The sequence below is a fragment of the Triturus cristatus genome, chromosome 5_2 (assembly GCF_964204655.1).
Source record: "Triturus cristatus chromosome 5_2, aTriCri1.1, whole genome shotgun sequence".
Lineage (NCBI taxonomy): Eukaryota > Metazoa > Chordata > Amphibia > Caudata > Salamandridae > Triturus > Triturus cristatus.
The window spans coordinates 43,670,951-43,688,198 of NC_140588.1; the positions used below are offsets into that span (position 1 = coordinate 43,670,951).

General features: G+C 46.8%; 1 protein-coding gene across 1 annotated transcript in view; it reads right to left on the minus strand.

The window, feature by feature from the left end:
* Positions 1–17,248, minus strand: part of LOC146822633 (dynein axonemal heavy chain 5-like) — a 971,002-nt gene that overhangs the window by 244,171 nt on the left and 709,583 nt on the right. The window lies entirely within an intron of this gene.

Genomic DNA, 17,248 nt, shown 5'->3' on the forward strand with positions numbered 1-17,248 from the left:
AAGGGCAGGGAAAGAAGAAAGAAGAAGAACAAGCAGAAACCTGCGCAGTCACCCAGCCAGCACATAGACAACCTCCCATTCCTGTGCCCCGAAGGCAAGAACAGGCGTAAAAGTCATGGCACACATAGGAAGCCCACCCCCCCCATCCTGAGCAAGGAATGGGACCAGTCCCAAGACAGACAGGGACAACAAACCTCCAAGCCACCCCAACCGAGAGGGCAACCACCCACAAGGGGCAAGGGCAAGACAAGGCCAGATGACCCTAAATCAAAGGATAACAATGGAAGGAAGGGAGGGGAGGGAGGACAGGTATAGAAAGCAATCCCCCCAAAACCTGGAGTAGCCAGAGCAGCAGGGCACCGGAGCACCAGAACCCCATCCTCCAAAGAACCAGGGGAGGAATTAACTGTCCCCAGATGGAGTCACCCATAAAGAACAAGGAAGGCACTCACAGGAGACACAGCCCTCTCACCGGGAGGCGAGTACCGAAGACCAACCCAAGGGTCCTCGCAGAATAGGGGAGGAAGGGCGAGCCATGAAGGAATCTGCGGCTAGAATCGTCTCTACCAGATACATCGTTACCGAAGGTAAGTAACTCGTACATCTGATAGAGACTACTAGCCGCAGATTCTTTCATGTAGAATAGATGCCCTAGCAATACCCTCTGGGAAGCAGGGTCTGCAAAAGGACCCCACCAGCCAATGCAGAACAGAGGGCCCCCCAGGGGACCAGATCTGTGGACCAGGTAGAACCTCACACCTGCCAGGCCAAGGGAACCCCCACAAGCAGGACCCCACCGCCCCCAAGGGGATGTAGGAGGGAAAGAAGGCTGAAGAGGCTCATACACTCACAGCAGAGGAACCAAGGGCAAGGACTGAGAGGCTGAAGCACCCCACTCCCCCACAAGGCAATATGGCTTCCGCCCAATGCCCAAAGAGGAGAAGCGGAAGAAAAGAAGAAGCCTAGAGGGCCCAAGGAAACTAGGGAAAAGTAGGCGAACACACTCCAGATGGAAAGCAGCCTGCCAGCCAGAACAGCACCGGCAGTCAAAGCCAGAAGCAAGAAGAACAGCCCGAGGCCCCGGGAAGGCCGAGTAGGCGGCGCCCGGCAAGGGAGACACAGGATCATCCCAGACCGCAGGACAGGAGCAGGGAGAGGAGGAGATACCCGGGCCACCACTACGAATGGCCGCGCACACGACCTCAGGAAGCAAAAGCAACCTACCTAAACACCATGGAGAACAGGCACCCGAAGGCGACCAGAACCCTCTAGCAGAGTGCAAGCTATATGACAGCTACCACTATCCCACATAGGGCACGTTAAGTCCCAAGATATGGGAACCCTGCTTGGAAGAACTTCCGCAGTAGAGGAAAAAACAAAAGAGCCACGAGGAAAAAACACCCCCGCTGAAGGCTTGACAAGCAGCCCAAGCAAAGCGGAAGGCCCAATCTCATGGCCAAGTCTGCGCAACGACTCCTGCAGAACCCACACACAATCAACACAAGGGCCGTCCAGCAGCCAACAACGCCAAAGTCCCAAGGAAGGACGTAAACGGCTAGAAAACACACTGCACAGCCAGAACAGCCGGCCTAAGAAGGCCCAGGATCAACCCAACTCAGAAGTCACTGAGGAGGGGGCGGAGGAGGAGGAGGATAAGGCAGAGGAGGAGGAGGAGGACAGAGCCCTGCCAAGAGCTTTTGAATGGCGGTGTCGGCCGGGGCATGGAACAACAGGCTGCCATCAAACGGAAGGTCGATGAGTCGCTCCTGAATATTCTCAGGGAATACTCCGTCCCGAAGCCAAGCATGGCGACGGAGAGCGACTGAGGAAGCCATGGCCCGGCCCAGCACCTCCGAGATGTCCAGAGCGGAGCGGAGAATAAACGCCGCAAGCTCCCGGCCATCCAATGCATGATGCCGTAAGTCCACCAGGCCAGACTCCTGGGACACTGCAGATCCCAGAGACTCCGCCAACTCCCACAAACAGGAGGAGGTCCTAGCCAGCACACACAAGGTGTTAAGGGCCCGCAGGGCCGCGCTGATCAAGGCGAACATGTTGCGTCCTCAAGAGTCCAGCCAGCGAGCCCTGGTGCAGGACCTCCAATAGATGGTCCGCCGAAAAGTGAGACACCGGATCACCCATGCACAGGATGCCCACAGCCGTGGACACTGCGTGAGCGAAGGCCACACCCGCCTCCGTAGGGCCCCACGGTGGCGAAATCAGCTCCTCCGTGGGCGACGGCTGCAAACTAAGGCGGCCGTCCCCGAGGCCAAGCGGGGCAGGCAAGGGCCAGGCCTGGAAGTCAGAAGGAGCCGAAGAATGAGGGACCTGCTGCTCTTCTGACTAACAACTGTGCCCCAGGAAGGGCGGGGAGCCGCCCTTCGACGCTGGTGAAAAAGACACCACACGGCGGCCAGTCTCCAGGGAGCACAACACCAATATGCATGCCTCTGGAGAGGAAGGAGCGTCCGAAGACGAATCAGCGGTACGACGCCTGCGCGGAGCCGTAGAATCCGCTGCTTGAGGTAGGACGTCGGCACCAGCTGGCGTCGCCGAACAAGGAGCCTCCACGTCACTCCACACCGGGGACCGGAGTGGAGACCGGAGTAGAGCTGGAGCCGCACCGGCCCCGGGGCGGCACCGGAGTGACGCCGACCCGACCCCCGCCGAGGCAGCCACCTGCGCGGGGGAACGAGATGGGCCTGGGGAGTGGCACGAAGCCCTCCGACAGCCGCGGCCCAGAATGAGGCGAAGATCGCTCGGCAACCCATGCGGCGGCGCCAGGGACGATTCAACCTCCGACAAGGCAGCCACCTGTGGGGATGGACAAGAGGGGCCCGGAGAGAGACGAGCGGTCTTCCCGCGGCCTCGACCCGGAGTGGGACGAGGAGGGTCCATCAACCCCTGTGGCTCCGCACGGTCCAGCTGCTGCCGGCGCCGTAGCGGCGTCACCTCGGCCTTAGACAGTACCACCCTGTCAAAGGACCGAGAGGGGCTCGGGATGCGACCCGAGCCCCGTCGACCTCCCGCGACACCACAGGGACCCCCGCGGGAGTTTGCAGCGAGGCAGAGAAGGTGGTGCCCCAGAGCAGCCGCACCCCAACAGTACCACATCCATCAAGCCTGGATCCGAACCAGTCGGCGCTGGGGCCAGAGCCACCGGTGGCGCCTCAGACAGCCCTGCGCAGAGCGAGGGATCCACCGACGCCCCAGGAGGGGAAAGAGGAGGAGACGCCAGCGAGGCCTGCAAAGCCGCCGCGTATGTCACATTTGGACTCTCGACGCCTCAACAACGGCAAGCGGTGGATAGGATGACACGCGGGGCCGCATCACCCTGTGGAGATTCCACGCCCCCGGGAGGCCGGAAACCAGCCCCCGGGGACAAACTGCAACACTTATCCACCAGGGAGTGACGCTCACGTGACATTGGAGAAAGGCGAGGATGACGACCACGGCCGAGTCTGAAGCTGCCCGTCGAAGCAGACCGTGGGGAGGACGTCGACCTGGAGAGACGCGTCGAGAGAAGTTTCATCCGGCGCTCCCGCCGTGACTTCGGCTTCAACTGTTGGCACTGCGTACAGTCTGTGGTGCCGTGATCCACCCCCAATCACCACATACAAATGAGGTGAGGGTCTGTCGCCGACATAAGATGCTCACAAGACGTGCAAGTCTTAAGCCCGAAGGCATTCGCACACTGTTCCACTAAAAAAATGGAAGTAAAAAGGGCCCTAACAGGCCCGTAGCAAGGATCGGATCCGCGTTGCACGCAGAAAAGGAAAAAACTGACGCGGGCGCGCCGTAGCGGGTCTTATGTGACTCTGTTGACGTCACGTACGTGGACGACGCCTGGGCGAAGTCGCGTTATGTCGCCCCGGCGCACAGGGATGCTGTGGCAAAAAGTTTCCGGATCCAGTCTTACGCCTGGGGATAATTCTACCTGAAGGAATCTGCGGCTAGTAGTCTCTATCAGATGATGCTCTACTACCCAGTTTACCATCTTATTCCATTGCTCCTCTCCAGACTTTTACTTACAAAGTGTCTGCGTATATCTTGGATTCACCATTTTGGTAGCATTACTCCTTTTCTTTTCGAGCTCTATAGGTTAGAGTTCTCTTCTGTATACTTTTAATGTGTCACTTTGTCATTTTGAAGCTCAATATGCACGTCGACCAGCCACCACCTGTACTCTAGTTCACCAGCAAAATCTGACTCAAAGAGCCAACACAAGTCTCCTGGACAGACCACACCCTCATCATGTTCAGCATCCCCATCCCAGTCCAATGCACAAGCACCAAGGTCAAACCAGCCCGCCAAACCTGGAGCAGCATCACTGACAAGCCTGGAATGTTGCTCTCAACACACACCAACCCGAACACAGCAACAGCCTCAACAAAGCTTTTGATGGAGTGCTCTTTCATTTGTAGGGGAGCATCATAATCACGAGTAGTCTGCACCCACATTTATTCCTTTGTTGTGTTAACATTTGGTCATTAGAATGTAGTTGGCAGTAACATGTGAAAGTGAGATGATAACATTATTTTGTGCCATGGCCATGTAAAGGAACTAACATGGCAGTTGTGTTTTGAATAATGTAACCCTTAGCATTTGTTTGTAATTGATTAACAAAGTTGCTCATTTACAATGTGATGCATTGATTTAAATGTGCACCATAATAAAGTGGCACATGGATGTGGTTAATTGAGCTTTAAGATGTAGGATTTCATAGGCTGCTCACAATGGTTTGCACATTGATGTGTTTATATAACATGATGGTTTAGAAATGCTTAAACTAAATGTTCACTTATATGCATTTTTGTAGGGCCTATTGGCCAGATGTATCAAGGCGTTTTGCGTTCGCAAACAGGCCAATCCACAGAATCAGTCCGTTTGCGAACGCAAAAAGGCCTTTTGCTATGTATGTAACTTTTTGCATTCGCAATATAGGTAATTGCACTTTTTTGCGATTAACTAAATTGTGAATGCATTTAGGGAATTGCGATTCCCTAAATGCAATGTATGTAGTATTCGCTAAATGCGACTTTGCATTCAGGAATCACAAATTACCATCAACTTCAAGTTGATAGTAAATTGCGAATCCTTTGAAAAAAGTGCATTTTCCAAATTAGTGCTTTGTGACGCGACGCATGCCTTTAGAGCAGAGTTCCTCAAATTGTGGGAGGGGGGCGACACGATCTCAGGGGGGGCGCGCAGTCACCCTAAAATCTCACCTTAGTTTGTTTCACACCGTCTCCATCGATGGGGCACGATGTGCCCCTACTTCTGTAATTTGAAAGAAAAGCAGGAGCAGTTCGCTTTCGGTTTCACAGCACAGGAAACTCCGTGCCTCCCACTGCAGCTGAAACACTTCAGCTCTCGGAATTAACCATCTCAAATGGTTAGTTCTTCACACAAAGGAGGCAAAGTTGTACTTTAAATTGGGTAAGTATGAGCATTCCAAAATTACAAAAGTGCCTATTCACAGTTGCCATTTTTCATGCTTCATGTTCTCTGCAGGTTGGTTTGGCAACTCACTTCATAGGAATTCTTATTTTGTACAGTTAATAATAACTTTTTCCTCTGAGCAGTTTGCTCTAAGCTGTGGGTAAACAGCATTCAGTGGGCAGATGCTCAAATGGCTCAGAAAATAATGGAGTGGGGGGTGCAAAACTTTTCACTTCCTCAAATTAACATGGGGTTTACATAGAAAAGATTTGCCGTGCAGAACTCCGAAACCATTAAATTAATATTCCATCAAATTATAATGGCGAAGCATTTTTTTCAACCATTCAGTGTTCATTCAGTTCTTGGTTTGGTGAATTTTCACTCAGCTCTTTTGGAGATGTAAGCAAAAATGTGATTCTCCACGGCTCGTGCCCGAACTATGTTTATATCTGATATGGTTCACCATCACTGGAAAGACAAGTATAATGGATCTCTCCTCCGTGGTCTACAGCATATTACGAGTGACGAGGAGCAGGTACCTCACTGTTTGCAATTTACACCTGGCTGCAGTGACAGCTGGTAGTTCTGCTTCTCTTTGGTTCCTAAAATCCTGTGGACCCACTGCACCGGGCACCTGGCAGCTCTCCAAGTACCCTGTTTGGAATCGTGATCTGGGCACTGGGTCCGCTCATTCCTCCACAGTTCACAGCACATGGTAGAGAACAGTTTTAAGGTAGATATTTCTGTATAATAGGCTGAAAACAAAAGGCGTAGGGGACAATTATATTTATTTTTTAGAGTTTTTATATAGCGCAAACTAGATTCGAAGATATCAGAGCGCTTTACATGAGCACCAGTTTCATTACACAAGGACACATTCATTGTTGTTAGGCACGGGGAGAATAAGTGATTTGCCCAGAATCACAGGATGTAGAGCGTCTTTGCCGAGACTCGAACCTGGTTCCCCAGGTTTGAGGTTGATCGCTCTAGCCGTAAAGCTACATCCTCTTCCTGGCTCATGCTACTATGCGGTTTTACATCTGAGGTTCCCTCACATGACAGAGTGTAATCAATTAAGCGATTACCATTTTATTTTTACTAAGTGAATGGAATTCAAGTGGAAATGCTACTGGGAGTCTCAAAAGGCAAATAAACGTAAGCGAGAGCTATGAAGAAGGCTGTTCTCATCAGTGACAAGGTTGACATCCTTTGAGCATGCGACCCTGAACCTAAATATTCAATGTCTTATTTTTTAGCATTTACATGTACAGATTGTGCCATGCTCATTTTGTGCCAGCAGCAAAAAGGCAGTTATAGGAATTGCGAGTGTGGCTTGTTCGTACAATTTGCTGCTATCGCATTTTTCTCCCAAATAGACGCTTTATCATGATCCCGCAACAAAGTGCTTGGACGAATGGGTGTCTCCAGTCTTGCGAAAGAACAGAGCGTTTTATGATGGGAAATTTTGGCAGCCTTCTCGTGCCTGTGTTGAACGGAAGGCTTTCTAACAATGTATGCAACTCACACCTTATATATATTTTTCACTTTAGGACCTCTGTAAAGTGCCACTTGTTGCCTGATGTCTGCACTTTATGCGGCATGCTATATATAGCAATACAATCGGAAGCATAAAGGCAATGGACACAAATGATAACATGATTAACATTGCAGTGCATAGGCGGCTGTTGCGACTGGGCTGAGGGTTCTGGGGCAAAGGGCGATCTTACGAATAGTGTTTCCAACCAGTTCATTCCTGACCTGACTCCACATGCGGGCAGTGCTTCCTTTTTATCAGAGGTGGCTGGTGGTAGCCCCCAGTACTCATTTTTAGGGACCAAGAATTCTGTTACAGCATCCAACTTTGGTCAACAGCAAGACAGAGCAAAGCAGAACAGGGGAAAAGAAAAAGGACAAGAAAGCTGTGGAAACAGAGGCAAAGGGATAAAGCAGATATAAAAAAAAACACCTGCAAGAAAGAGACAGAGGCAGGAAAAACAGGGTACAGGAAGAAGGAGGTGTGTGTTGGTTTGTTCAAGACCTGGCAGTCCTGGTATACAGCTGCCCTGGCAAGAGCCAGCGCTGGCAGAAGTGACGCAATAAAAGCTTTGGCCCCTGCATTTTTTTTTAATTAATTAGGCACTGTCATTGGCATCCGCTGTAAACCCTTTCGGCCTCTAACAATCTTTTCTACTCTCTTCCTAGATCTACTCCCTGGAGGCTCACACATCAGTTGTGGCTGTTGCAGGTAAGCGCGATGGAGTGGTGGGGTGGTGCGGGGGAACAGAATAGGTTTCATTTCTTTATTTAATTTGACCTATTCTGTCGTCTGTCGACTTCCCTGCACTGCCGCCGCCCCCCACGCTTACCTGCGCTGGCCGCCGCTGCATTTACATGCACTGTAATGCTGCCAGTTCACTTTGCAGCTGGACCCAGATCCATTTGATCATCACAAAGCCTGTCAGACAACATTGCTCTGAAGTAAAATAGGTAACATCATTCAGTTTTTATTAGTTCTATTTTTTTAAACATAAGCCTCACATGTGTCCTAAACCCTCACTCAGGGCACAGGTCCTAAAAAAAAGTGGGGGGACTAATAAGAATAAGCAATGCGCATTGGTGTCACATGACATCACAGGAAGAAATGTCGCCACCTCAATTGCTTTGGTAACGCTCAACAATTTGAGAAGGTGCAAAAACAAGTCTGGGACTGAGTGGCTCACTTCCATTCAAAATGTTTATGACGAGGTTGGTAGGTATTTGCTTGACTTGAGGGTACTTACTTAGTAGGTGACGGGGCTGCTCCAGAGACTCCCTTTATGACTCAACTACATAAGTAAAACCCTAGTAAAAACAATATGCACGCATTTTATCTTGGAAATTTTTTATTTGAACTGCCTAATAACCCTCTTTCATTTAACCACACCCACTCACAAACCTGCAGTTTACTAAACACTCTTACTGTGTTTAACATTATTTGTCGGATATGGCCTGGGATATCCGAATGGCGGTCAATTATGAGGTGCACCAGATTCCAGAAATTTCTGTCAGGTGGTGGGGGGACCCGACATTTAAAAACATTCAGCTTGGGGGGCTCAACCTAAAAAAGTTTGAAGACCTCTGCCTTAGGGCATATGTGTGCACCATATGTGCACACTTACCTTCTTTGAGGGTGCATCAGGGGGGACCTTAGGCCCCCTAGCACCCTTGGATTTGCATTCGCAAATTGCGATTACCAATTTGGTATTCGCAAATTGCGAATGCATTCCTATTCATTCCTATGGGCCTATAGGCCTATAGGAATGAATGGGAATGTATTCCTTGCGATTCGCTATTAGGAAATGGTAAGGAATAGCAAAATATTTTGCGATTCGTACATACATTGCATTTTGTAATTCCAAAATAGCGAATCTGCAAAATTCGCTATTTTAGAATCGCAAAAGCATTGCTTGATACATCGGGCCCTAAGTGCTTTATTCTTATGTTGGACAATTTCTGTAGGTCTGTAATGTATTCTCCCTGATTGCTCTCATAGAGGGGGAAGGCTGAGTTTCATATGCATGTTGGATTTGCTCTGTTCTCACGTTTCTGTTGCAGGTGGAGAAAGTTTACTTTGTTAGTTAGAATAACGCCTTTTGTTTTAGGAGTTAGGTTTGAGAGAAGAGGATACTTCTATGCAAAGAATGCTGATAATTGGGAGACAGTGTTCTTTCTCACTGGAGGTGGCCAGGGAATCAAGGTCATCGAGCCAGGAGCTGAGAGTATTATAACAAAATGGAAAATCACCTATGAGAAGTGCCCAGCAGGATGAGGTGATCCAGATGCACGCAGTAGGCATGTTCTGTGTTTTTTCATTTTGAATTAGGGACAGTATCCCGGGGGTTGGGTCAGGAGAAGAGGAGAGAAGATCGATGAAGAGGGAAGGAGCATCTTAGAACGAGCTCTGTAGCTTTGGCTACTGGACCCATACAACGTGAGTGTACTTCTTAGGAAGCCTTCACGTGCTGACAACTTTTCCTGATCCTGCCTGGGGAATGCTAAGTAGGGATGTCACAGTAGTAGTAGAGTAGGGACAGACTAATGCTTTTCACTTACCAACCCCAAATGAAGGCTGATCTTGATGTGGGGGCAATCACTGCCTGCATTCTAATTATGGAGTTCATCATTCTTTTCATGCTGCAGCGTTTCAATCTCGCCTGTAGGTTTGGCTTTGTATTAGTTCCCATGTATTTCTACAACCTCGTTTTGAAGTATCTGTATATCCTGTTATTTTTGGCTTTGTAATATACCCACTAACTTGTAATTCTGAGTCTGTGATTCTTCAGGGACATGTTCCTTTAAAGTTGTTGGTTTGCCTTAATAAGTTATTTCTCCCCTCTACACTTCTCAGCAGGTAATACCGTTCCATTGACCAAGGGTTCCAGAGTAAATTGGTAGAGAGGAACCCGGCCATATCACCTTCAAGAATATCAACAATTAGATTACACCTGTGCCGATTTAAGGCGGTCCCTCAAACACACAAATACAACAGGGTCTAGATCCCAGGCCAGTTGGTACATGGAGGAACTCAGACTGAAGAAATGCCAATGCAAACAACTGGAGTGCAAATGGAGAATGAGCCAGGATAATTCAGACCGAAGCACTTTCAAATCCGCCTTGAGACACTACCACCAATTGATTGGGACCACCAAATGCGCTGTTCTGATGCACCACATCGATACCAGAACCAACAGAAGCAAATACATTTTCGCCATTGTTGAGGATTTCACCTAACCTGCAGCCGCTTCCAGCTCAATCACAATCTCGTAGGACCGCTGCAATAATCCCTCTCAATTCTTCAACATTAAAATCACCCCCATTTGCAGCAACTTTAAACCACGATCAGACCCAACTTACCTTGCCAAATGCCTCCACATCATATCCAAACTACCACTGCTAACCACATGGTGCGTCATCATCACAGAAGAAACCGCGCCACCATGAAGTCCATTCACTCACGGGCCCGATAGGGCCTATACCCAGTTCAAACCTGCTCCAAAGGACTGTAAACCTTCAGTGCCATGCTCACACCCATTTTAAATGCCTCCACCTCTTTCATGACATTCCCAAATGCTTGGAAACATGCAACTGTCCGCCCATTGATGAAGAAACCCTCTGCGGACCCTTCAATGCTCACCAACTACAGACTGATCACCCTGCTACCATTCCCAGCCATATTCTTAGAGAAGATCATCAAGAGACGTCTCACCCAAAATCTTAAATTAACTTCTCAGCACCACTCAGTATGGTTACAGACCCAACCACACATGGAAAATACCCTTGTTTCTGCCACAAATTACATCTGTATGACTGTGGATGGATGAAACGCAGTGGCCCTCATCCTCCTGGAACTTTCTGTTGCGTTTGACATAGTCTCCCACATAATCTTCATCCAACGCCTACACGGTATCAGAATCCAAGGACACTCACTCCATTGAATCTGCTCCTTCATGACTGGAAAGACCCAGTCAGTTAGCCTGGCACCATACACCTTGGTCGCCCGCAAAGCTCCACAAGGATCCTCCCTGAGCTGGACCATCTTCAACGAATACATTATCCCTCTAGCCAGCATCTTCTGCTCTCACAACACCAATATTCATTCTCTCGCTCATTTACAAGATGCCCAGTACCTGGATTAAGTTCAATACCTGCATGAATAACATGGCCTACTGGTCAAAGACCAACAGTCTGAAGCTGAACACTGACAAGACCGGTACTGTGATCTTCTAGAAGAGCACTTCACCACGGGACCCCACCTGGAGGCCAACAGAACTAGAACCAACATCCACCCCACCACTCACGCAAAGAACCTCAGGACCATCATCAACAGCAAACTTGACATGACTGTTCAACTCAATGCTGTCACCACCTCATTCTTCCATACCTTGACGATGCTGAGGAAGATTTTCAAATGGCTTCCAATCAGCACCCGGAAAACCATGACTAATGCCTTTGTCACAAGCAAGCTGGACCACTTGAACGCCCTCTTTACAGGGAGCAACAAAAAACTCACCCAAGTGCTGTAGACCATTCAGAAACTGTGAGCCAGAATCACTCTCAACCTCCCAAGTCGCACTCACATCACACCACACCTGAAGGAACTCCACTGGCTTCCCTCGCACAAATGAGCACAATTAAAACTCCTCACCCTCACTTTCAAGGAACTACATAACACTGGCCCAGCATACCTCAACAATTGCATCTACCTTCACAAACCTTCCAGACACCTCTACTTGTCTGGGCTCTTACTTGAACACATCCCACGCATATGGAAAACCAGATCCAGCAGTTCAGCCTTCTCCTACATCCCTTCTAAAGCATGCACAACGATCTGCTGCTACACATAACAGGCTCCTCTTTGGTAACACATTGTCACTATTTAGCATTTTCGTTTGACTACATTATTGAACATCACATATAATCTTTGCTTGCTCACATTTAAGTATCAGTCTGTATTTTAAAGAGCTGGCATTCTTTCTTTCTGCCTGGATAACTATGATATGTAATAATTCTTTGAAGATTTGTGTGGTACCTACTTTCTGAAAAACAGCACTAGTTAAGCCTCTTTTTAAAAAGGAAACACTAGAACCTGATGTTCCCTCCAACTTCTGGTCTATCTCCCTTCTCCCACTTTTTGCAAAAATCTTGGAAAGCTGGGTCAATGCGCATTTAGCATCCTACTACGAGGAAAATTGTGTATTTAATAAGCAGCAAACTGGATTTAGATCCTGCTTTAGCATGGATACCAAACTCACGGCTGCCTTCAATGATATACATTTGATTTTGGATACCGGAAGCTCAGCTGCACTTATCTTTCTTGATTTGTATATCGCCTTAATACAATTTCCCATGTTGTCTCATTTGAAAGACATTTACTATTACCTTGAGAGAAAAACTACTCAGATGTTTTGAATCTTTATTGGAAAACAGAAAGCAGTTAAAGGGTAACATTTCTCACCTCCAGGATCAGTTTAAGGGCTGTATGATTCATGTTGCCAGCTGGATGAATGATACTTCTCCATGGCTAAATTCAGACAAAATGTAAGTTTTGCTCTTTGGTAAATTTTTTATTTGGTCTTCTATGTGGTGCCTTAATCTTTGGAAGACTGTCCGAAACCAGCAACCTCTTCTTGGAATTTAGGTTAGCTCTTTGATAGCAGGATGTCATTTGAGCAACATATTAATGTCTACTTGCTCCCTGCTCATAAAAATAAACTCAGAAAAATCACTCAGTTCATCCCTCAATATTACAGGCAGCTGTTGGTGTAAACCCTGGTGATAAGCAGACTGGATTAAATCAATGCCCTGAATGTTTAGCTTCCCGATTACCTCATTAAGAGGTTACACATGATACAGAATGCAGCAACTAGGTTAACTTTTGGGAGGAGTAAGTTTGACCGTGTTTTACCCTTACTTTGACAGTTTCACTGGCTCCCTATGTATAAGTGATGCCAGTTCAAGGTCCTATGTAAGGCTCATAAGGCTCTCTATTCATCAACTCGGTCCTCGTTTATTTTTGACATGCCCTCCCACACTGCTTCGCTCCTCCTTGAAAACTAAAGAACACACACACTCAATTCAGAACACTGCGCTGTGTCATGCCATTAAACACTTTCTGTAATCAATGGAGTGTACCTCTAACTTGTAAAAAATCATTGTGTCAGAAACTCCATAAATACTTGTCAAGAAATACTTTAGAATTAGTTAGGATTGGTATTAAAAAAGAGATATAGTTAAAATACATCAAATAAAAGACACCAAAGATAAGACTCATTTAACAAATACATAGGTACTGGGAGACTGAGACAAAGAGGGAGAATAATAAGTAAGCCAGTCTTGTCAATCACTCTAGCGCCCTGCACCTGATGGACCAGCTCCCATGAAGGTACTTGGATACCGCACAGACAGCTAACAAAGGATTATGTACAGAGGAGTCGTGTGGCAACCTCTACTTGGTGGCATCCAAATTGCTTACACAATGGGATGATCCGGGTTTTTCTTGGGCGGGTATAAACAGGGCAGAAGAAAATAAAGTGCACTAGTGATTCCTTTGACTATTGGCAAACTGGACATGCATTGCCTATTGGAGTTAGGCAGTTCTACTTTGCTAGTAAAGATTTTAATAGCAATGCACCACAGCGGAATTTAAGGTAAAGGGACTTTGCAGCTATTGGGTTATTAAAATCAAAGAAGGGCTCAAATTGAAAATCAAGTTTAAAATTTAGAAAACGGGAGGTAAGCGAACCCTTGGACACATTCTGAAATTCAGTGGAATAAACATGGTCCTAAAATGAATCCTTAAGTGTAGTGTTGGATAGATAGGTCGTGAATGCCGAAGGAGGACCAGTAGTCCTCTAAACCAATGTGTACTTGCCACTTTTGGACGTAGGATAGCCACTAAATTTTACCACAACTGTCCAGTGACACTATGTCCTCCAAGGATCTATGATAATTGTCCAGGTCTGCAGAGTATTTCAACCTTCTCCCATAAAGTAGCGGCCTGAATTGGACCTTATGTGTGATTGAATTGAGACCCATATTTTATCTTCATGGTATTAGCGATGTATTATTAGGGAGGTTAGTTAGTGGTCTCAAGAATGTATTCTTCACTACCCCAAGTTTAGTCAGATTCGAAGTCCCCCTCACTTTAACCCCTTACAGGGCTTTACCCTCAACTTTACACTGTACACCTTGAGTGCGGGAGAAATACACCTCTTCCGGAATATCCTAGTGTCTTAGAGTTGCTGAATTAAATTTAGGCTGCACTCCTCAACCTATATTGACCTGTAATTTATCCGTTGAGGTTAAGCCTCAATTCGAGACAATGATCTATCTACTCAAGTACAGCTGAGATTCAAAATTTGCACCAAGTATTTGCACGGTGCAAACTCTGTCCTTTTGCTCTATCATCCTCACTTCTTGCATTTCCCAAGAATCAGAAGACCTGGCTTTTTGAGTAGTCCCACTAGGGCATGGGTTTGGCTAGCCTCACACCTGCTCCGTGCAAGGATACCCTCATGGGCGATAGTGTGCTCTACATATCTGCGTAATATAACATAACAATATCAGGTTCATAAACCGAGAATGGACACAAACCTCACAGTTGCCAGGAGTTGGGATATTCTTTAACACAAATGACGAAACTGTTACATGCTAAATATTCTGCTCAAGCTTTTTGTTTTACAGTCACTCCCCTCTGGAATTCTTTGCTTATTGCAATTTGTCTTACTTACTACATAATGGTTTTCGAAATGCTCATAAATCATTTTTTAAGTTAACCTCAACTACTTTATGTTAATGCCTGTTTTTATGAAGATAATATTTTATTTACATGATTTAATCCTTGCTCGTTTTTATTATATTTTGTGGTCTTTTCTGCTTGTTTTCTGCTTGTTTAATTTTAATTTCAAAACTGTCATTTTTCTGCTTAATTGCTGTTATTATTATCATTGCTTATAAAAGTTTAAAATTCATAGATTCAAAAAATTGCTTTCTTATACATGCGTTTACAGAGCAATACACTGCCAGAGGTTGGCTGAGCAGGGGAACCACCATAACTTAGAAGTTTATGCCTTAATGCTGCTTCCCATTTAAGATTTGCTCTGAGAGCAAAGTGCACATTCAGAGTTCAGCATTCAACGTTTGCCAGTGGCAGCCATAATATGGATAACAGTTCAAAACTATTTTCACAGGAGGTTGACTATCTTTTTTAGGAAAATCTCATGACGTTATCGATTGGCTGGTGCTATCAGTGGGTCGTAACATTATTCTGCATTGGTCTCCTCTGTCAATATGTTTTGGATTTTACTTAAGGCAGGGCTGTACTGTCCAGTTTTCTCCCAAGCACAAGGCACTATAATCTGCGTGATGTCACAGAGGTACAAAAATACAGTGGGAATTCTCCCATGTGGCACTACTGTCAATGCTTGGTTTTATTGCCACAAGGAAGATTGTTGGGGCTCGGTGATAAACACCAAACGGTCAGTTGTGTTTGCGGAATTGGAGGTTTCATTGTGTATTTTTCTTTTCCTTAATCTAAAGCTGCACTCACTTTCTGAATTGCCTACACTGAGGATTTTACTTGTACGTTTCAGAGTGTGTTGCAAGGGGCGGCATTTTACTTACCCTGGAGCCTACTTCTGTCTCCGTCGCTTTATCCCCCAGTGCACGGAAGCCCTCACTCACAGCATAGATTCCCACATCATAAAAGGGCAGGCTGTGAAAATGTGGAGTGCTGGCCGCAGCCACCGTGGAGAATGATAGCTCCCTGGTGGCTGACCGTTCGATCCGATACCACAGCTCTCATGCACATCAGAATCTAAAACAACCCGTAATTCAGTCCGACTGAACAACCTGCGGGTGTCAGGCAGCATATTTATCCGTTCGAGGAGGGGAGGGGAGGACAAGCAGGATAAATGTACCACCCATGTAAATTGTCACAATTGCTTGCAATGTGCTTTAACGCATAGCCACAGTTTCTTGCACTGTAACGGGGACAGACCACAACCTGTACTATATGACCATAAAAGGAAGCCATTCTTGAGAGGAAATCTGTAGTAAAATCCCTCGAGGTCTTTGTCTGGTGCTGTCAGGTTCTTATGATGTGCGCTAACATATTGTCATACCACTCACCATAAAATAAAGAAAAAAGGCGCAGCGAGCTGACATGACACAAAACGAGGTGGAGGGTTGGCACAGCACCCTGGAGTACATGGAGGGGGCGGGTGAGGATCCCCTCAGCATCAATGACAAACTGGAGGACAGCAGCTGTGTATCAGTAAACACAGGTCTGCTGCAGATTAATTATATACAGTACGATAGAACCCCTGGTGGTCGTACAGAGTAATGCAGGCCCAGGCTGCCACAATCTGATCATCGCACTGTGGCATGCAATGACAGTCACTGGTTGCTTCTTTGATAGATAGCTGATAGCCACGCGCAGGGGCATTCTTTTTATTATAGCGCCACCATGCACACTCAATTGCATATCTCAATCTTAAATATTTGAAAAATCACCCTATGGCAATTTATGTTATTTATTGACAAGTGCGGCAGGCTTTTCTCACAGAAATGCCCTTTCGAAGGACAATGACCGTAGACATCTTGTCAGGCAGAAGGGATAACGCAGACCCGAGGGACTCGCTCAGGCATTGTACAGTGGTGCTGCGATGGACCGCGGGCAAGACACGTTATCACAGTGGGAAGCGAAGACTTTCTGGGGCTTTCCACCTTTGCGGGCCTCTCTTTGGTTTCTGATATCATAGTTAACAAGAATCATCCAATTTTCAAATTCTCCAAGATTCTCCAATTATTATGCAGAGATTCTCCAATTATTATGCAGAGAGAATCTTGATTTCATTAAAGACAAACGGAGGCTAACATTATGCAAATACTTTTATTTGCTGCCCAAAACATGCAGCCCTTTAAAGAATGTAAAGGGCTGCATGTTTTGGGCAGCAAATAAAAGTATTTGCATAATGGTAGCCTCCGGTCTTGTAATGAACTTTAACATGTAACCTGGGAAAAGAAAACACTTTATTTGAGGCCACATAGTGGTGTTGTCACGTTAGCTCAGTCAAGAAGGAACAGGCCAGTCCTTCAGGTTTTATTATTTACAAACATCTACCCGAAAATGTGCGGGACTCAGGGCAAAGAGACCTGGCTGCCCTCCCCTTGGGACAGCCGCTGCCTCTGCTCTATAACCTATGCCTGATGTCACGATGCATAAGCCTGCTAATGCCTCCTCATGACCTTCTGTGAGCGGTAGCAC